General features: G+C 40.4%; 1 long non-coding RNA gene across 1 annotated transcript; it reads left to right on the forward strand.

The window, feature by feature from the left end:
- The first annotated feature begins 6691 nt into the window (after positions 1–6691).
- LOC132331468 (uncharacterized) lies at positions 6692–17227 on the forward strand. The gene is made up of 4 exons (XR_009487595.1): positions 6692–7022; positions 9337–9487; positions 14983–15127; positions 16892–17227. It is a non-coding gene; the product is annotated as an uncharacterized LOC132331468 (long non-coding RNA).
- Positions 17228–17891: the final 664 nt, after the last annotated feature.

A 17891-nucleotide genomic window follows, 5' to 3' on the forward strand; every position in this document is an offset into this window, starting at 1 on the left:
AGACATTTACTTACACCATGACCAATGGGATGCTGGTTAGCAGCTAGAAGTTTAACTGGTGCCACTAGGTATATTGGGTGTAGTCATGAAGGTATAATAATGGTGTAGTACAATATATCACATTCGGTATAATATATTATAATGATAATAAAAATTGTTACATCTGGAAGTCAATGTGTATGACAGAAAGTTGTGTAATCCTCACAGCACAGACACATGAGTTCCTTGCTGCTCCTTTTTGTCAATGTTTTTTAGTCTAGAGAAGACCCTCTATTTTATAAGAAGATTTCAGGCCTAATATCCACTGAAGAGCTGTGCTCCAGGCAAAACCACCAACAAAGGCTGTTAGATCTCATGGATTGCATGTTTCAGGACTCCTTTTATATGTGGTTGCTGCAGATTTTGCCTTGTCTAAGGGTAGTTTTAAACTTCTGAACAGTTAACACCTTAACAGATTCTGCATTGCCACCCAAGCATATCTACAGATCTGTGCAGCAGCAGGGCAGTTCAGGCCTGTTGAGCAAACTGAGGTGATGAACAGGCTGCTGGGAAAGCTCCCAGCCCATGCACAGCCCATGCAGCCAAGCTCCTGCACCTTTGCCAATCAGGAAAACAGCAGCATCACTCCCTGGCACTGCCTGTCCAGAAACACACCCTAAATGTGCATTCCCTAAACACCCTCAATCTGTTGTGCTGAAGTACTTCTTTAGAGCCCACTATTAAATAGATTACAAATACCACAAGTAGTAAATGACAGACTATAAACAAGGCTCTCAAATTAAACTGCATTTACCAAATGTAAATTATGTTGCTAGAGAGAATTCACCCACGAACTAACCCAGAGATGTCTGGCTGGTTTCCATCAATGGCTGCAGAAGGAACAGAAAAGTAAAAGGCCAGTAAGTAGTTACCCATAAATAAACGTGTTAGCATTGACATTAATCTTCAGCTAAATTATGATCTGCTAGGAACACAGAAACAGGAGTGACCTTTCTTCTTCACCAAGCCCAGTCCTCTACTCTTGCAGGGAACCAAATAAAATAAACCCTTTCATATACTGATGATATTTCATTTTTGTAGTCAGGAAGCTGCTCAATCAGTATCTGTTAGAGTCCCTGTCTTTTTGGGATAAAACCATGGAATGCACAGTTAGGAATTGTTTGTAGGTAGTAGATATAAATTCAGCTAGAAAGGTTTTAAGGTGAAACCCAAAAAATGGCAGATTTACAATCTCATGCAATCTTAATTATGCTGCCTTGTGTATGTATGTTTACATAAATGATGCAAAGGTATATGACAAAAATAGTATGGAGTTGCATAAGCAAAGTGTCTTTCTTAATGTGGACAAAAGATGTCTAACTTTTGACAGTTGGCATTGCAGCAAAAGTTTTCTGCAGTAGTTTCTTTTTGAAGGTAGAACAAAAACTATTTTCTGACATGTGTCCCTGAGGTGACAGATCTTCAGGCTTGGAATGATACATCTTTAGTGACAGACATTTAACGTATGAACTACAGAGCTAGTGCCATAGTAATTATAAAAAATGCCTGGTGTCACAGGGTGTCATTGCCTCCTGCAGCAGTCTGGCAGAAAAGCCAGCCTGAGGGACCCCTCTTCCCCCACCAGCTGCTGCCAGCAATCCTGGGCTCAGCCAGTGATGCTGGTGATCCAGGGGTGAGGGCTTCTCCCTATCAGTCACTGAAGAAAGATATTTTGTACACAGAGCTGACAAGAGACAAATTTCCTAATGAATGTCTGGCAAGAGAGACCTTGTCTGCCTGAAAATGAGACAGCTACTGAAGTGGAAAGTGGAAACCTCTTCCTGAAATGTAACCCTGTGTGACAGACTGTCCCTGAGCTGTTCTTTGAAAAGACTGTGTAAATGTTGGTGCAAACCTCCTGTGCCTCATGTATCCCATATATATATTCTCCCTGACACCTTCCCTGGGACGAAGTTAATCATAATGTTGATGTGCAGCAGCCAAAGTGGGCTGCTGACCTGACTGAACATGAAGCTTAGCTTATGCTCCAGCTTTCAGGCTTCTCACCAAATCTTCTTTTCTCTGTAGAGAGTCACCTGGACAAAATACCCTGGCATTTTGTACCACGGCAAAAGACCTTTCAGTGCTCTCTTGGTGTTTCTGTACAGGTCCTGTTCAGCTGACACTGTGAAATTAATTTAAATTTACATAAATACTATCAACAAACACTCTTTATTTCATTTGAATCATAGAATGGTTGGAGTTAGCAGGGACCTTTAAAGGCCATCTAATCCAACACCTCTGCAATGAGCAGGAACTAGATCCGGTTGTTCAGAGCCCCATCCAATCTGACCTCAAATGTTTCCAGGAATGAGGCATCCACCACTTCTCTTGGTGTTGCCACCCTCATAATAAAAAAAATTCTTTCCTCATATCTTATCTGAGTTTACACTCTTTTAGTTTAAAACCATTACTCCTTGTCCTATTGCTACAGACCCTATTAAAAAGTTCCCCCCAGTCTTTCTTGTTAAGTCCCCTTCACTTATTGAAAGGCTGCAGTAAGGCAGCTCCTGAGCCTTCTCCAGGCTAAACAACCCCAACTCTTTCAGTGCAGTCTGAAGTGCCAAGATCTTGATATTTTCACTTCCAAAAGAACTATGGTATTTCCTGCAATTGCAAGTTGTCCCTTTTCATAATAGCATTGGAAAACATGCAATAGAGAGGATTTATCCTATTTTCTTGATAATATAAGCACCTAAAATGACTCTTGCAAACTGATATGCCCAGCCAGTTTCTAGGATTCCCAAATTTGCTTCGATCTGTAAGACAAAGAGTTATCAATATGGCACTTTCAACTGAATCTGCTACTTCATAGCAATAAAAATCCTCACAAGAATTGTCACTGGAAAACTTGCAGAGCCTCCAGGCTGAAAATTTCACTCTTCTCTCTTTTTGTCTGTCAAGCTTTGCTCTTGGCTCATTTATCAAATGACAATATAGTTTCTGGCTTAATATAAAAAATGTCTGTGATGAGCCATAAACCTCCCCTCCCCTGGTTCTTCTGAGACTGAGATACCAAATGTAAATGTAGTATTGACAGTATTCCCACACCTTAAGAGTTTAGGAAATTATTAGGAACTAAGCTTACATTCTTAACTTTTTTTTTTGTCTCTTTGCTAGTTTTACCCCAAGTAATGTCATATTTAATACAGTTCTAAACTTCATATTTCATTTTAGCATTTAGCAGAGACTGGACAATATGCATTAATCATAAAAGCAGTAGAGTTTTTCAGTATGGCTTTTCTAAATTACCTTCTGGTGTTTCCATTTGTCAGTTTGGGTAATTCTAATATCAGTTTCTACTTGCCTCTTCTCTTTGTAGGAATACAAACTGATATCCAATAATTATTTTTTTTTAATGTTTTACCTTCTATTGTTCAAAGTCAATTGCTTATCTGCCATTATAAGCAAATATTAAGGAGAATGGTGCTGATTTATCATTACTTGAACTGTTTTGCATCATAATATAAAAATTATGCATTAGGTAACTACTGCTAAATGCAAACATTCCTGTAACCAAAGAGATCTAATCAATATCAAACAGGATGCTTGAAATATTGACAATGTGAGCATATACTCCTTCATAGTACAAGACTCCTAAAAGATTGCTTCAACACTTCCAGTGAAGCATCCCAGGGTCTATTGACCAAGAGCAGGCACTTTACAATGACCACACAGCATTCACTCAGCAGGTGTAGAAATGGCTAAAGTATCAATCAGAAGAATGGAATCTAAAAAAAACCCATTTTAAAGCAAGTGCTATGTCCCTAACAGTGCATTTTAAACATAATAGTCCAAGACAAATACTCAACATGTAAAAGGAACAGAAGCATAAAGTATTGAGTAGAGGGCCCTAAAATAAAAAAAGGCAGAACCCCTGAAGTGTCAGCAGGTACCTGTGAATCAGGCAGCCCCTTGGCCAAATCTTCCAGCAGCAGACAGAGAACAGAGGAGAGGAACAAGGCACCTCAGTCTCTGCAGGTCAGCTTCTGAGCTCCAGCATGGGGCAGGGCATCAGCAAGGGTCACAGGGTGCTATTCTTATCTAGATAGCTGTAAAAGCTAAGACAGATCAGCTAGCCAGTCTTGATGTAATCTAAATCAGCAAATCTTCAAGAGGATAATATTATGAAACAAAATTACAAAGCAGATTCCCTTAGCTTTGGTGGATGTGAGAGGTAAACCTGAGATCATTAATTTTGTTGTCCTTGTGAAGGAAATAGGAGAGCAGCTAGAAAATTGTGTCACTGAAATGGAAAAAATAGACTTTCTGTTTCTTGGTACAAAATATAATACTTTAATGAGGGTTATATATGTATATAAATCATCCTTGGAGCCATTGTTCTTGTTTAATAACAAGAGTCACTTATGTCTGTATATGAATAAATTTCTGGAGATTTAGATCAGAGTCTGGTTTATAGATTGAGACATGAAAAGAGCTGATATTTTGAACAATCTACTGTACAATAGTGTCCTTTCCCTTCCAAAAGCACCATCTCCACTAGATACTGTTCAACTTAGCTCTGACCTGAATGAAGTGAGAGTGTGGAGCCAGTGCAGTTACATGACACAACTGATGCTAACAAACTGGTGATGGTCACAGCCACCTTCCCTTTGAGCTGGCTGCAAGTGACACTGGAGGCACAGGGTAAAGGCACATGGGACTGCCCTCCGGAGTGTGTGCAGTTAGAGGCTGTCAGGTACTCTTCATGCAGAAGTAGGGAAAGAAAAGTTGCAACAAGCATCAAGGGTGCTCCAGATAAGTCTCTTTCAGGATGAGAGTGTGCTTTCATCAAGAATGCTGTCAAAACCAAAACTGAAAGTTCAAGCAAAGAAGGTAACTATTTTTTGTGTGTGTGCTTTAATTCTCTGGTGTTCAAGAAAGACTTTTACATCGGCTATAAATAAGTAGGTTTGTATTAAGGCATCTAGCTTCTAGTTCCCGAGCCCCCATTTTTGTTCTTTTCTGTCTTCTGAATGCTGTAGTTGCAGGATAGACATGTTTCTAAAGAGAATCAGATGTGTTATGGTGTCATACTCTATTGTACAGGTGGTACCTGGGACCTGAGTCTCACAGTGCAGTTTCACAAGTAATTAGTTTGCTGTTACTGGCAACACAGATTTGAAGTCAGAACTAAGCCCTGCGAGAAACTGTTTCCTGCCAATGCTGTCATTACTTTTCCTGAATTTCTCTCTACATTATTTATAGGGCTGGACATAAAAAGGAGAACAGTTGGATCTAATTTATTTACTGCGAATGCTCTTAGGAAGAAAAGTGTTGTTCAGCCAACTAAAATCCTGGTTTCCTACTTTTACTGATAAGAAAACTCACTATCTGCTTCCAAATTACCATAAAGGGGACAATTAGGAAAAAACACTCTACAAAATGTGCAAATGATATGACAGCCTGTGCAACAAGAGATGGGAGAATACAATCAAATTTCCATCAGCTGTAATAATTCTTGCACTTTTTTTTTTTTGGCTTGAAAAGTAGTCTCTAACTTAAATGAACAGCTCAACAGCTACATCTGAATGATAAACTGGGGGAGCCTAGATCTGAAGGACTTCCTTCGTCAAAGATGAAAATTCAGAACAGGGAGAATACCCTTTCTTTAACAGGCAGGTTAGGCCAAGCCAAGACAGCCGAAGTAATTTGTGAGGGATTATCTTTATACAGTCATTCTCTGCCAGGTACAGCATCATATTGATGGTATAGAAAGGCTTCCCGGGTCCCTCCTGCTGTTCATGCTGTGCCCTCAGTTGTCCTTATTCAGCACAGAGTCCCTGGCAAGAAAGTGGGTGTTGCATCACTGATGTTCCTGTGCAACAATAAATTGTACCAGGGCTGGGCAGTTCTGACTGCAGGAATTACAGACAGTCCCCATGGCCTACTTCCCATCAGAGTACAGGGGTCATGGAATGCAAAACTGGGGCCAAATTATTTCACTGGTGGCTGGAACTCAGCTATTTGCCATGTGCATTACAATAGTGAGTTTGCTTTTTCTAAGTGCTGAATTACTGCCCTGGGAGATGCACACATGCGTTCCAGACCAGAATTCAGAGTTTAGCCTAATATTATGTTTTTTAAACACATCTGTGATCTATTATGTTGCTGGGTAATGATTTTCACAGAACCCTTGTTTTTTAATATGCAAAGAAATTTCACTGTCAATATCAGACTCAGCATGGTATTGCAAAGAACACATTTGAGTACTAGATAAGTGCTTCTTGCTATGGAAAAAATATTACAGGTCATTAAAATGTTAAAGCATTAAGGGGAAAAGTTATAAAAAAATGGAAGGAACGTACATGGAAATTTTAGGAGCTGAGACCAGAGACTTCTAGATAGTAGTAATTTTAGTTACAAAATGTGTCAGAAAAGTAAGCTAAACACTGGAAAATAATTATATGCCATCATCATTATATGCCTAAATTAGATATATACTTGGTATAAAAATGCTTGAAACTTGTATTCAGTTCTAACTCCAGAGCAGTCGTTTAGTACATTAGGAATCAAAAGTGCAGTGCCAGAATCAAGCAGCAGTTTATCCTTTCTGTATTCCAGGAGTTGCTTGTTTTAATCCTTTCAAGAGCCTCAGACTGATTTCGCTTTAACAGTCTCTGAGGAAATTTCTCATATCCACCAAACAAAATAAAGGCCGGACTGAGTAAGTAATATTGTAATTTAATTTCAGTGTTCCTAAACTATACTTCAGTCTGGACATGTCACTTGAGCACAGGCAACTGTTTTGAAAGAGTCTTTATGTTTAAATCCTTCTACTCACTTACTGAAAGGGTACTTTGAGATGAGAAAAGTCTTTCCGAAATCTAAGCCTGGTCTTTGGACTTATTCTTGAGATAGCAGCCAAATTTCATTTTAATCTCAGCAGAAAAGGAATTAAGACTGCCTGCCTCTACCATATAACATTTTCTGGTGGATGGGAAGGATCTTTGAATAGGGAATCAGAGAATTTGCAAGGATTGGTGAGTATTTATTTAAATTTCTGTTGTTACCTGTTCTGCAGTTGGAGACCTGTACTGCTGTAACTCTTCCCCTTCAAAGCAATAATGCCTGGCTTTCAGCGTGCATGGAAGGCTGATGCAGCTCTTGTGCTGTTTTATGTAATCCATCCCTCTTTAAGAGGTGCAGTGCTTTGCCTGAGGTATGCTGAGCCAGCATTCCTTCATCTTTCCAGATGTACTGCAGTGCACTGATAATAATTATCCTCTGCAATGTCAAATAGCAAGAATTCCTGCTGTAAATAGGAGCAGATGTAGATATGTGATGTGAGGAATATAGATTCTTGAAAGGGCATGAGAGGAACTGATTCATATGGAGCCTAAGAGCAACCAGTAGGTCATGATTATTATACTGTCTATCCAGTACAACATCTCTGGATTCAGCTTTCTAGTTAAGTTTTCAAAGCTCTGGGCTCTTAGGAACTTAAACCCTGCTGACACTTCTTTCTGCCTTGACACCACAATCTAAAATGTTTGCTGGCCTGTCTCTTGGTTATCACCCATCTCATGGTTACAGGTTTTACCCAGGTAAGAGTGTGACTCTGTGGATTCCTTAATAATTTTCTGTCATTATTAACACCAGAGTCTCCTCTTAAGTACCCTTATTCAATTATCTCCTTTTAATGTAAGTCCAGTACATCTAATTCAACTAAGTAGTTTCTGAACTCAGTGTACAGTATCTCTGATCTACCCTGGATTGTTATTTTCTGAATTTTTACCTGTTGTGTCACTTTTACATTTTCTGAAATGCAGAAGAAGACACCAGCATCCATTTCCAGTCAAAGTCTAATGCAAGACTTAGACCTAAAAGGTTTTCACTGTAAGAAAGTGATCACTGTAAGAAAGTGATCTAACTGCTACCTGTGTTAGAGAGTAAGTCTCCTCTGCTCTGCAAATTCAGGTTTCTGCCTCACAGCAGTGACCTGACTATCAGCCCCTTTCACTGGAACAGTCTCACTTTGTAAAAAATACTTAAATATTCATGGAGCCAGCTGGTGAGAGAAAAACAATGCTCTAGTCTGATGGTTCAGTAACCCTCCTGAGGAGGGTGGAGGTGTTAGTCCCAGTCCCAGTGAATGTGTAATTATTTATACAAAGTAGAACAGTGTCAACAAGAGAAATGACAAGTCCCATCTCCCAAAAAGTTTCCTTGCAGGAACGGAGAAGTCTAAAGGAACAATAATGCATTTGCCAGAAATCTGCCAGGCATAGTTAACAACACTTAAACAAACTCTAAAAATAATTTACAGATTATTCCTGAAATAGCTAAGCTTTTGGATGAATAGATGTTCTTCCACATCTCTGAGACAGACCTTGTTCCTCATATTGAGTGAACAGGGCTTTCATCCTCCAAAGCAAAACAGCTCTTAAAAATAGAAATCATTCAGAACATATTTTAAGAACTTAGCATCTCATAACATCATACCTCCATCCTTGCTTCTCTTGACATCAATGGAAGAAAAACCAGTATTTATATATCCCACAAGCAGATCTGTCTCTTGGAGAATGCTGCTCTATAATGGTTTGTGTCTGACAGGAATAAAGAACTCTTGAGACCTGCTTGCCAGTTGAATAGCCAGGGCTGTATGGAGCTCCAGCAGTAATGTTTGTGCACAGTCCTGCTGAAAGCATCAAGCGAGGCACAGCTCTTCAGCACAAGTGAGTTTTCATTGAGCCAGCTAGAAGACAGACAATGTTTCAGGCAACAAATTCTTGTTCAGGGCTATGGCAGAAGGAGCAAACTTTAAGCTATGTGCAGGCTGAGGAGAACTGCTCTCACTTTATCTCAGTTTGTGAATTAGACAGTGTGTCACAATTTTCTAACATCTTCTTACAGTTTTATGAGTTTCTGTTAGAGAACTCAAAGAAGCATAGATAGTTCTAGTGCACATGCCTAACCTACAGACACCCAGCTTGACAAAAATGGCATCAAGAATTAGAAATTTACTGCCTCTGACTTATTAAAAAATGAGTAAAAATACCCTGAGAGGTTTAAGCTTTAGTCATCAAAACCAGAGCTGCCTGAAAATTGTTTTTAAAGCTCAGCTGTAAACAGTGTTGTAATAATTCATATTACGGTAAGCATAGAGTCATATCCCTTTTGTTAGTCATATGTTTTGCCAATAAAATGACTTTCATAAAACAAAAAAGAATTCGTAGTGTGAAAGGCCTTTCAAAGGAATGTATAATTAAAGAACAGTAGTTTCTGACATCTGGAAAGAAATTCTGGACTGCAGAGGGATAAATGACCTGTAACCTTTAAAACATTTATTTTCAGATGAAAGATTTTCAAAGAAAATTTTGAATGTTAGCTACTGCAAAAGCAGAGAAGACTGTCTTGAAATTCAGAAATGGAAGGGACACAGCAGATTTCTGCATCTACACATCTTATGTAAAAGCTGTAAAGAACAGGCAGCTGTCAGCAAGAGGTAAGAATCCACCAAGTGATATTGTGATGAATACTCAAAAGTTAGGGAGTTAAATATTACATAGGCTCTGGCAGATGAAAAGAGAAGGACCAAGCAGCAAGTACTGCATCAAATCTAGTATATGTAGCTGATGCTTGTAAAGTACAGCCTTATGTCCATTCAAATTTTGAGTTAAAGATGAACAAAATTTAGATTATTGCAACAAATTAAAAAGTTTTAGTACTTCTAAAGCCATAACAAGGAAATATAGATTTTTTTTTTAATCTGCTGGCATTTTTCCCAGGTGGTGTAGGTCAGCATTTCAGGCCTTTTTCTTTAAGAAGAAATCAAATTCTGTCAAAAAGAGACTGAGGCAGTGGCAATGGTCATAAAGCTGGGTGCTAACATCACATTCCTATTGAAAGTGTGAAACTGGTATATAACTCTTAACTAGTGTCTTTCAATTATGCTCCAATGCCTCTCCACTCAATTCCTTGAGGCAAGGACACACAATTTACTCGGTGTTACAGGGAAGAAAGGGAGGCACAACTGTGTACATGTATTCTGAATATAGTGCACATTTGGTGTGTGGACAAAATTAAGTGCAGGCATTGCAATATGTACAGAAACGTGAGCAAGTGTCATAGATGTGTGTATTTTTGGAGGAAGCAGTATTTCTCTGTTCCACTCATTGCTCTTCTGTGTTCACCACAGCACCATCCACAAAACCCAGCCCAGCCCAGGAACCAGACTTTGGGTTAATGGGATGAGTGCCCCTGGCCTTTGGAAATGACTGCAGTGAGCCACTGCCTAGCTGAGGCTGAGGTGTCCTTCAGTCTGGGATGTCCTGCAGGCTGTCCCTGGGCACATGCTCACAGGAAACAAGCTGTTCTCCTGGCCCAGGATGTGCAGTCAGTGCAGATGTAAAACTCTGCAGGTTTAGTTTATAGCTGCCTGTCCTTGGGTGTCTGATCTGAGTTTTCAGTCATGACTTCATAATTGTCCAGCCCTGCTCCTGCCTGTGGGCTGTGGCTGTGGCACGCTGAGTGTAAGCTGCCTCCTTGCCTCAGCTTACTCTGGTGGTGGCCGAGGGTGTAAGGCTGGGATGGTGGCACTGCACAGCAGGGAGCATGAGGCTGGGATCCCAGGGGAGCTGTGGCTGTGCAGCTGCAGGATGTGGGTCCGTGAAGGTTTTGCATTGTAGCTCAGAGACCCCTGAACCTGGCACATCTGCATCATTTTTGTCCTTCCTGTTAAGTCTCTGGGTGTCACATGAATTCTCTGGAGGCTTAAGATAACTCTTAGCTAAGCATAGGTGAGAACACTGCACTGTAACACCAGCTGGACCAGAGAATTACTGCCCCCAGTAGTCAAAGCTGAGCAACAGCTTACAACTATGTTATTTTATTTTATTGACAGCTAGTCCCAAAGCAACTGATACATTTGCAACCTGGTCTCTTCATGGAAGTAATTAAGGGAATGTGAAAATTTTCAAGAAAATTCTTTCAGTTAAGGGATAATGTGGAAAGTTTTATTTCCCCCATTACATTTCTATTTCTTCTATTATGTTCCCATCATAAAATAAATATCTTTGAATATACAATTATAAGTGAGGTCTGAAATTAAAGATTTAGCGTCTGTATACCCTGGAGATGATTGTACTTCCTACCTATAAAGAGCCATATGAAACCCCAGAGTTCTTTTGTAATTTGTGTAAGAGGAATTGTAAACATATCACTGAAACTCCCCCTGCTAAAAAACCTTCTGAAGAGTGTTGTAGATGAGAAAACTCCCTGTCATGTGAAGCCTTTCTATTTTTACCATGTCACTAGGAAGAGTCACTGTTTACTGCATTAGCTATAACCTAAGGAGATATGTCCTGTGGCAAATCCAGGACTGGAATTGCTGGACAGGTTGTGGTGGTTCTATTATTAGAAACCTGTTACATTTGACATTGAGCATAAAAGATGGGGCTCATACTGCAGAACATTTATTATACTCCTGAGAGTAAATCCCAGCAGTTATTACTAGAAAAGATGCTGAAGCCTCTGAGTTCTCATCGACTGGACTTGCAAGTTGATCAGTCATGTTGAGATATGTAAAATCTGTTGACAGCTTGCACAGGAAGTCGTAATACTGTAAAAATTTTTCCATATGCTGGTGTTAAATAAGAAAGGAGTGGATCAGGCTTGCTTATATGCCAACTTTGACAAGGGCCATGGAGATCATCTGACAGCCTCAGACAGCAGCTCTGGATTGTGGCTGTGCCTAGAAGAGGCTTATTTGAAAGATGAACAGTGGACAGGAAAGCACAGCTGTCTGGAAGGTGCTGTATGATCTTTGGCATAGGTTGGGAATGAAGTGTCACTGGCCAAAAATGAATGGGAGTTCCCCAGGAGAGCTTGAAGGTCATGGCAAGCCGGGAGCTGGTGTCTGTGTCTGTCGCTGAGACTATGAATGTCAGCTCTGCCCTACAAACAGCATAGCCAGTCCAACAGCTCCTGCAGGAAACTAGCACACAGGGATTGAATCATAGCACTGCTAAAATACTCCAGTTAACAATGCAGTGTTGGAGCCAAAAAGGGGACTGCAGCATTTTGAAAAGTACATTTTAATGCCTGAGAATTTCAAAACTGTAGCATGAAATATATGTGCATTGTTTGACATCAGCTGGGAATATGGTAGGCAGGTTCTATGAACATGGGTCAGTCTGAAACCTGAGTAGCAGAGTAAAAGAGTTGTTCCCATCCAGTAGGCAACACGCTGGCGGTGGCAGGGTGGCCATGGCATTGTGCCAGCCAGGTGTGTGCCTCATGGCTAACTTGGGCTTTACCAGGGTTCATCCGTCTCAGTGGGTCTGGGCCAGGAAGGAGCCATTTCTGAACTGATGACTTTCAACTGCTCAAATTTGAAAGGTGCAATCCTGCATAGGAAGATACTTTCAGATTTTCTTTTTTACTGCTTGCCTGTTTTGTTTCTTTGCTTGCTTGTCACACTAGTTTTAAACTACTACAGAAGTCTAATAGGTATGTTAATCTGCATTTGCTGTGGTATGCATGTGACAAGGGAAACAGATCAAATGAACTTATTTTAGTCAATATGTTTAAATAAAAAGCCAACATGGCAAGATGCATACTCTCACTCCGACTGACTTATGTTCAGTTTAAGTTCCAGGAATGTCTAAGAGAGTGGCGTCATTCGCTTCAAAACAGGTTTGGTTTTTTTTTGGTTTTTTTTTTCCCTATTGGATTGTATCAGCAAGCAGCTGCCTCTAAGGCATTATTTTTGCCAGACGGCCAGGTCTCTGTGCCAGCTTCTCCCTGAGAGTGTTCTATGGATGGGGCATCCCTCCCAAACCAGCCCCGGGCACAGTAGCGGTGGCCGGGCGAGGTGCCGCTAAGGGCAGCACTTCCACCAGCTGTGCAGGAGCAGGCGGGGCGGAGGCGCCTGCCGGGGGCTCCTGTGCTCCCTCCTGTGCGCTGCAGATGAGAAATGCTGCGCCAGCTCCCACGGCGAGAACGGGGCCGTGCCGGAGCCGTCCAGCCGCTCTCCGGCCGCGCTTCTGCGGCTCCTCCTGGCGGCCTCGGCCCCGCCGCCGGCCGGCGGCTCCCCGAGCGACTGCAGCCCCCGGCAGCAACTGCATCCCCGCACACACCGCTCTGCTTCTCTTCATCCCTGGGCGTCTGCTGGGGCAGATTAAAACAATCTGAATCACCCCATACTTTTTCAATATATGTGAATAATTTGGTTTGCCTTCTTCATTTCAAGCTGAAATTGAGGATTTGATCCAACTCAGACCTCAGAGCACGGAAGATCCTGAAATTGGCTGCAATAAGCTTTCTAAAACATTTGAAGCATTAGAAAGCAGGCATTCTTTATCTGTGCAGGACACACAGAGGATATTTTTTTTATATTCTGTGTGTGTTGTGCGGCTTTACAACAAGGTATTTATCCGTCATAATCATACATATTCATTAAAACGTGGTTTTTATTTAATACATAAACATTACTTTCCTAGAACTAATTTGGATGTATCCACCTCTCACTGGAAGTCCTTTTTTGGTCCTGGAGAGTCATAAAAGGGGTCTTTAGTGGTTGCATTCACTGAATGATTTGATATTAAAGGTAACTTTTCTTTGAATTTTTTCTTGGGGCATGTGCTGTTACTTCTTTGTTAATGACTTGCAAAAAACCACTGTAGTCATTTTTATATGTTTGTCCAGTGGTTCCAGCCATATTTATCCTCCTGTGGTCAAATTTTATATCAATTTTTTTTTTTTTTTTTTTTTTTTTTTTTTTTTTTTTTTTTTTTTTGGTCATTTAGTCTTTAAGCTCTATCCAGCAACTTTAGGGAAACTGAAAATTTCTATTCTTTGTATCATTTATCATTGATGGCTCAGTTAGAAAATGAAGGTTTTCTTAAAACTCAGTAAGATCAGATCTTGTCTAGGAAACTCCTGCTGGTTGACCTCAGTGTCCTCCATGGGTCTGCTGGGCACAGACTAATGTTGCAAAACTTTCTTCTGAACAGCAGGCATGAATCTCTTTATTCTGAGGTTCACTTGGCCCAGCAGGCAGGCAGGGCTGTCACTGCCTGGTTCTCAGGCTGCTTTGACTCGTGTGTGGGAGCTGCCCTGGTGGGATCATGTGGCTCCATGCCACGGATGGACTGGTGCAGCACAGAAATGTGCTATGCCACCCTGCATTCCTGCTGCCTCCTCTGTGCCAGTACTGCACACACAGATGTGATTGGGGAATAGGAGGGGAAAAGAGCTTTTCACAAGTCAGAATTATTCTCCAGCCTGTTTGAACCTTCTGGGCAAAATGCCAAGGACAGAGAACTGAGTCTGGTGCTTGTTTGTGAACTGAGCTCAGGAATCACTTGTGAAAGGAACTGCACTGCTGCTGACCTATTATAGTGCACATGGGAAGTTGTCACCTCAGAGACTTCATTTACCAGCCTGTTTGCTGCAGATTGTTTCTTCATGAGCTAGTGGGGGACTGAAATGGCTTTTGGAACAAAGAGTGTTGAGTAATAAGTTGGAAGTCACTCATGTCTAGGACATACCTGGCAGTGTTGCCCTGACACTGAAATTAGAAATCATGACAGTTCCAGAGCCTGAAAATCATAATTATTTATTAGTTCTATGTGCATATTTGGCTAATGAGTAACATTCCTTGGAGTTATTTAAAAGCAGCAATGAAGTGTGTTGGAAACTGCTAGGTGAACATCTCGTACTTTCCACAGAGGACTTGCACTTCAAGCTACCACTGCTGTAAAGGGGAGAGGGCCAGATTAGATTCACTGTGGTCGTCAGTAGCTCTGCTTGGAGTCACTGTGACTTTCAGAAGAGAAAGCAGTGATTACTTCACTTGGTAATATTTGTAAGTCCACCAGTTCATTTGCTTATTGCAAAACCCATGTAAGAATCTGCCAGCAAAGTCAAAATCAATACAACTTTTAAACTCTTTTAAACTCTGTGATGTTAATTTTACCTTTTTTTTTTTTTCTTTAGTAAGGAAGACTTCTAAAATGCGTTTTTGTTAACAGCTGGAGACCTCAAGCAAAGTATGTAGAGCACCACCAACTTTTTCATGGATGTAATTCAGCCTTATATCTGAATACAAGAATATACCTTTCACAGATTAACTGTAATGAAGGTATCTACTATTTGCCATTCATTATATCAATTCACTATATTCTTTGGAATAATGGTTATGTCAGTAGAAGCAGATCTGAAGATACTCTGTATATTCCCTCTGAAGTGATAGGGCTGCCAAGTGCTAAGCTAGCTGGGACTTTAGATAATATTCATTTAACCTGAATATTACATTTTGAGCAGGTTTCCTACTCTTGTATATGTTCTCAATCAGTTCTCTCTGTTTTACTGAACACAGTTAAGTCAAATGATTTTTTTATTGTCCAAGGTACATCTGAACTTTAGAATAAAAGAGATGGCATGCTTCTGTTAGGGCAGAATATTTATAGCTTGAAGGAACGTGCTCTATTGCTAGGGACAAAGGTGTTCTTCACAGAATATTTGGCTTCTCTTTTTAAGTTTTGAGTCCATATTTTACAGGTATAAATATTCTTTTTAACTATATTGGCTAGTGAATATATTTTTCAGTGCTCAGTGATTCTGGTTATGTACTATTCCAAACTGTTTATCTTCAAGCTATGATTTTCTACTACACTACAAGAAACAATGTTTTGATGTTGTAATTGGAACAAATGGAAACTCTGCAGCTTTATTTCATTACTAAATTGGTGCATCTCTGGCTATATATGTATATACTTTGCTCTTTGTTTTGTATTAAAAATTTTCAGATGATGCTCTGAGAGTGCTTTGAAGTGCTCCAGCTGAGGAGGGAATGTGAGTCTTGGGTGTTGGAGCGTAGGACACTGGCTTAGGGCTGGATGGCAGGATCGGCTGTGCCAGACTCTTGCTGGCAGCATTTCCCTGGCACTGTCTGCTCATTAGGGCTCTGCTTCTATAGCACACTTAAACACAAGGAAAATTCACCCCACCAATGAACAAAGATAAGCATATAGTCCTATTAAAGTTAAGCATGTGCTTATGAGCTTCACCAAATTTTGGATAATGAGAGATGATGCCTGTGTGTACAAAGGTATCAGAGAAGCTGTCCCAGGGACCTGTTTACCTTTTGCTCATTATTTGTATTATTTCTGAGGGCTACAGATACTGCTGCTTGTTATCCACCCCACCGACATTTCCTAGTTGTCCTTCCAAGTGCTGCTAAAAAGAAAAGCTGAGATTTTGGAACACTAGTGAGTGCCAGTGATTGAATTCCATAGCCCCAGGACTGTGGATGTGGAGAGACCAGCATATAAAGAGGGGAAAAAAAAAAAAAAAAAAAAAAAAAAACCACAAGGATTTTTTTCTTGTACATGTGGCATTGCCCAGTTTCTCAGGACAGCAGAGAAGAGTGAGAGAGAATAGACATTTTCCAGCAAACAGAGTATAATATTGAAAAGTATGCTTAACACCAAAAATTAAAGAAAAACTATATTTTCATGTTTCATCAGTCAGAAGGGACAGGAAAGGATTAGACCTTGCAGGCAGGAGAGACTCAAATTAGCAAACTCCATAAAATTGCTTACTCTCCAAAAAGATTGTGTGACATGGTTATTTTGCTTCTGTAAAGCATGCATCATGTACCCAAAGGCTGTGCTCCCTGACAAGGGAAGTATTTCCAGCTCCCCACTAACAGAAGCGTACTGCCACGCCTGATAAGAAATCTGCCTTGTAGTAGTAGAGGGTTTCTGATGCAGAAAGTGCATCTGTAGTGTCTGCCCCAAAGGCTCTTGTCACTGCAGCCAAGATTTAGCTTTAGCATTAATACTGATTTGCTCTGTGTTTTTACCAGCTTTTAATTTTTAATGTGTTTCATCTCCACTCGCAGATCCTGCTAGCCTTACATGATCCTATGATGAGAGAATAAAATCTGAAGGTAATTGTTGTGTGTCAGATGTTTTTTTGTTCCTCCTCAAATACAGTCCTGACTTTTAGGGTCATTTGTCAGAGAAGTGATGTCATGGTAACAAAATATAGATTGCCTTCAGATTTCCAGTAGATTATCAGAGTAACTATGGATCCATCACAGCTGAAGGCTGAGGCACTGACCTCAATAAATTACCTGTCCTAACAGCTGTAACTTTTGTTGCTTACCATTCTGCTCACTGTTTTGCCATCTTCACTGGCTTCATCAGTTTTGTGAGGTTTCCATCCAGCCTGTTCATGTCAAGCAGTCAGATCCAGAGTTTACTGATAACATTATGAAAACCCTCAAGTGTTGACAGGAGGATACAGTCTTGTGAAGTATTTGTTTATTTGCAGGATGTAGTCTCTTGAAGCATCTGCTTCTGAGAGGGTAATGGAGGTTTTGCTGCAGTCATCAAATCCTTGAGGTCATTGCCACATTTCAAATAGGATGTACAAAGTGTGCAAATAAGAATCTCAAGAATTTTTGAATTTTGGAAGGAATTCTGCAGACCTCAACTAGAAGATCCTACAGTTTTCCACTGTGTTCGTAGGGGGCAAACCTGCAATTACGTTGTGATACATCCTGTCCTGCTGAATTTTGACAGAAAAGCCTAAAGGCAGATACTTTATGTAATTGCAGTTCACTGAGTGCTTTTTGGTGCCTGACTTGGATTGAAAACAGTATTTTGCCATCCTACTCTGCCAAATAGGAAACTTTACTTGGTGCCAAATAGACCTCTTCATTTTGCAGTCAATATTTTCCTGATTCTTTATACTGCTATTGCTACCAATTTCATGATTTTTCAGGGAACACTATAGGCTGAACACTAATCTTCTAATATATATTAATGTATTAGATCTTAATGTAACAGGGATGTCTATCATTATTAGTTAGCAGAGAACTAAAATGGCAAAGAATG

This window comes from Haemorhous mexicanus, chromosome 10 (genome assembly GCF_027477595.1).
Source record: "Haemorhous mexicanus isolate bHaeMex1 chromosome 10, bHaeMex1.pri, whole genome shotgun sequence".
Classification (NCBI taxonomy): Eukaryota; Metazoa; Chordata; class Aves; order Passeriformes; family Fringillidae; genus Haemorhous; species Haemorhous mexicanus.